This window comes from Rhincodon typus, chromosome 6, assembly GCF_021869965.1.
Source record: "Rhincodon typus isolate 14 chromosome 6, sRhiTyp1.1, whole genome shotgun sequence".
NCBI lineage: Eukaryota > Metazoa > Chordata > Chondrichthyes > Orectolobiformes > Rhincodontidae > Rhincodon > Rhincodon typus.
Genome location: NC_063337.1, coordinates 107,475,329 through 107,479,696, shown reverse-complemented (window position 1 = coordinate 107,479,696; position 4,368 = coordinate 107,475,329). Strand labels below are relative to the sequence as shown.

Below are 4,368 nucleotides of genomic sequence, written 5' to 3'. Positions count from 1 at the left end.
CCCCCAGACATGGGAGCAGAGAGCACAGGCGAGGCCTGGAGACAGCCTTCAGACATGGGAGCAGAGTGCACAGGCGAGGCCTGGAGACAGACCCCAGGCCAGACCAGTTTGGGGGAAGTGAGTCCAGGCAAGTCCCAACGACTTGTTGTATACACTAAACATTGAGGTCTTTTGAAAAAGAAAACTTCTCTATTTTTTGTTCGAACGCTGAACTTTTATTTATGATTCTCTGTACAAGTCTGTAACAAACACTTATGTATTCTGTACCTAGGTACCCTGTACTTAAGATGGTGCCAAAGTGGTGACATTACAAACTTTTTACTGCATTCATTTGAGTGCACATGACAATAAAGGCTATTCTAGTCTACTAAGCCATGACATTTGAGTGGCAAACATTACATTTACACAAACCCAATAGTATGGACTTTTACTTGGTGGCGCATTCCTTGAAGGGAAGTGGGAAAGCTATTCTGAGGTTGGGGAAAACCAGGAGGAGGTTGTTCATGAATATTGTTTAAAAGACTCCTTTATAGATTTTACTGTCCCTGTCTGTTTTCTGTCCCGGGCGGATTGATTAACGGTCTGGAGCTTTTTCGGGGAAGGAGCTTGCAGCAAAGCTTAGCTGCTGCTATAGAGAAGTTAAAATGTAGTGGACTGGTTCTAGTGAAGGATGGGGGCTGATCTAAATTGCTGGAGTCAGACTGGGTTCTGAATGTAGTTCCTGCTTGCGGGGACAATGATTAGTTGGTGTTGGGAAATCCAATGATGGTCAGGGAAGGTGTTGCAGGTTAAGGGTAAGCAAACAGATATTGCTGTTTCTTGGACAGTCTGTTGTTACCAGGAGGAAATGTTCCTTCCCCCTCCCTGACCATAAACACTGCTGGAAAAGGCACTAACAATACACTTGATATGTTTTAGCTCCTTCCAGCTGCCAGGTTTAACAAGGTCTTTGAAAACCAACTGACCAGAAAATAAATAGAATGGACTTGTAAAGTGGTATCCACATTGTAATAATTAAATGGTCAAACAATGTCATGTGAACAGATTGATCATCAATCCCCAGCTTTCCTCAGCTCAAACAGCAGATCAAAGACAGGCTGGCTTTCCATTAACCTGTGACCTCATATCTCTTAACCTCATTCCACCCATTTGTAAGAGTAACAATTCAGTCCAGTTTATCTCCCTTGGTATATGATGGTGTTTCAATTCAATCACAAATGGTACAAAGGAATTAAAGTGAAACATACATTTGAGTAAATGATAGAATGCAAACGGTAAACCTTTTCATTTAATTTAAAACCTGCTCTTCAGACCACAGGAATACATCAACAGGCAAACATTTGGTTGTTTGTTTCATTTGCATCTTTGAGTAATTTGAAGTATGTGAGTATAGTAAGTCATCCTGTGATATCTAGCAGTAAAAACAAGCCTGCCCTGTGGCACATAAAACAATCACTCGATACAATAGATTGATGACTTTGACTGAGGGCTTCATTTTCAACTGACAGCACTTCAACCAATTTTTTTCATAAAAATTACAGAATCCCTACAGTGTGGAAGCAGGCCATTTCGCCTATCAAATCCACACTGACCCTGGATTTCTTTAAAAGTCCAGGCAATGATTTTCATTCAGCAGCTATTGTGTGTTTTTTGTTATTGTCTCAATGTGTGACATTTTATTTTCTGTTTATCCCTCTTTACAATATTCTCCACTTCTTCCTAGAAGGCTGGCACTTGTGTTTAGGAATAACAGGGCCCAGCTCCCATTCCATACCTCACCCAAACAGTCTCTGTGTGTCTAGATCTAGACAGCAAGTGTCAGTAATGGGGAAGGATCTTCACCTACCTCAATGTTTCCACAGATGATCAAAATAGGAATCAGAAGAGGGAATCTTGACTGATCTTTGTTTCTGCTTCTAGCACCAATCAGGACAGTTAACACAGGCTGACTATAGTTCAGGCTGAAGACTCTGACTGTGTCTAGGCCAGGAATGGGAGCCAGAGGCTTCTTGGTATGAGTCATTACCATACCAGTGGTGTATTTCCTCGGTGCAGAATGCACTCCTTTGATTTTTTTTTTATGCAGATAAAGTATTTTGAACAACTCAAAACAGGTTACCCAGTGCACTTTGGCCTTAATAAGGTTTTAAGAGTATTGCCCCCAGCTACTTACTCTGTTAAACAATGAACACTGCAAAGCTGATTTTTAAACTCTCACCATTAAGCACTAACATGTATCTTAATAACCTCTTGTACTTCCAATTAAATTTATTGCTGTACTCAACTCTAATCTCCAACCCTGTCTCTAATCGTAGGCCTGTTTTAGGAGTAAAACATGAGGTCCTCAGTCACCGAAATCTGATTAGTTGAAACAAACCAGATATAAATCGATAATTCTGTTTAGAAACTTGTGACAACATATAATAAATAACATACAATTCAATATTTGCTTGAAATGGTCTGATGCAAATGTGTGCACCAACAGTCAATTTTATGCTCCATTCAAACGCTGCTTTTTTGGATTGTTCCCAGCTGGTAAAGCAGTTCATGTCTTGCCAGATGCTATCATATCTATATCCTCATTTAGCTTTAATGTTTTTGATCAGTCTTCTCATCAGAACTTCAAAGACATGCCTTTTATTAACTATAAGAAAATAGTTTTGGAACAAGTCTGATATGTCAAGACGAATGAGATGAGGATCCATATTGAGGTCTCCTCTATACTGTGGTTTTGTTATTCTTTGATCATTGATAAAATTGTCAGTACTTTGCTAACTATTTTGTCACAACATCAATGGGAAAAGCTGCCAAAAGCAAAACAAATAATCCAAAGCCGAAATAACATTGAGCTACAGTAAACCCATGAGCTTAGCCGCTAAGATTACTATTAATTAATTATCATCAATATTGATTATTGTGGATTTTTCTAACCAGAGTTGTATATTAATTGAATCTTGCATGTAAATGCTACTTAAACAGGATTTGCAGCCAATGGATTGTTTTGGAGCATATCTAATTACTATGAATCAATAAATAGGAAAGTACGATGGTTGAAGTTGCTCCAAGGAAATAATGCTAAAATATTATTAGGTCACATTGTATTTGAATTATGTTAAAGGTTTTATGGTTTATTTAACTGCTTTCAATAAGAGCCAAGTAATAACTTTGAAGGACCATATGTGCATTTATATTGTAAAATGGATTAGATCAAGGTAATTCAGAAATGTGCTGATGTTTACCATAATTCAGAATCTATTCTAAACGTGTTGAACAGCATCAGAAAAAGGCTGTGGTGCAATAAATGTATTTCTGGGAGAACAGTGTTCTGATCCCAGCTGATGTTCTTACCGAAAAGTCCAATCCCAGACAAGAACCTGTCTTAATACATCATATTTTGGCTTTAATGAAGTGATCTCTCACTGAAACATAAGCAAGGTTAAGCAAGGGTATAGTGCTGGAAGATTGGAAAGAGGCAAACGTCATTCCCTTGTTCAGAAAAGGGAATAGGGATAACCCCGGAAATTACAGACCAGCTAGTCTTGCGTCAGCGGTGGGCAAATTATTGGAAAGGGCTCTGAGAGATAGATTTATTATCACTTGGAAAGGCACAGTTTGATTCACGATAGTCAGCATGGATTTGTGAGGGGTAGATCATGCCTCACAAACCTTATTGAATTCTTTGAAGAGGTGACCAAACACATGGATGAAGGTAGAGCAGTGGATGTGGTATTAAAAGTAAATTTAGTAAAGCGTTTGATAAGGTTCCCCATGGTAGGCTCATGCAGAAAGCAAGGAGGCATGAGATAGGGGGAAATGTGGCAGATTGGATTCAGAATTGGCTGACCCTTAGAAGACAAAGGGTGGTAGTGGACGGAAAATATTCAACATGGTGCTCAGTTACGAGTGGTGTACCACGAGGATCTGTTCTGGGTCCTCTTCTATTAGTGATTTTTGTAAATGATTTGGATGTAGGAGTGGAAGGGTGGATTAGCAAGTTCATGGACGATACGAAGGTGGGTCATGTTGTGGACAGTGCGGAGGGCTGTTCTAGGTTACAATGGGACATTGATAGAATGCAGAGCTGGGCTGAGAAGTGGCAGATGGAGTTTAACCCTGAAAAGTGTGAGGTGAGTCATTTTGGAAGGACAAACTTGAAAGCAGAATACAAGGTTAACAGAAAGATTCTTGGCAGTGTGGAGGAGCAGAGGGATCTTGGGGTTCATGTCCACAGTTCCCTGAAAGCTGCCACCCAGGTGGATAGAGTTGTTAAGAAGTCGTATGGTGTGTTAGCTTTCATTAATAGAGGGATTGAGTTCAAGAGCCGTGAAGTTATGCTCCAGCTGTACAAAAGCCTGGTTTGGCCACATC

At 39.8% G+C, this 4,368-nt stretch overlaps 1 protein-coding gene across 1 annotated transcript in view; it reads right to left on the bottom strand.

The window, feature by feature from the left end:
• LOC109928370 (short transient receptor potential channel 6-like) overlaps positions 1–3,450 on the bottom strand; it is a 93,622-nt gene extending 90,172 nt beyond the window's left edge. The window contains exon 1 of the mRNA XM_048598493.1: positions 1,847–3,450. The gene's annotated coding sequence lies outside the window, so the exon portion shown is untranslated. The remainder of the gene's footprint in view (positions 1–1,846) is intronic.
• Between the last annotated feature and the right edge of the window lie 918 nt (positions 3,451–4,368).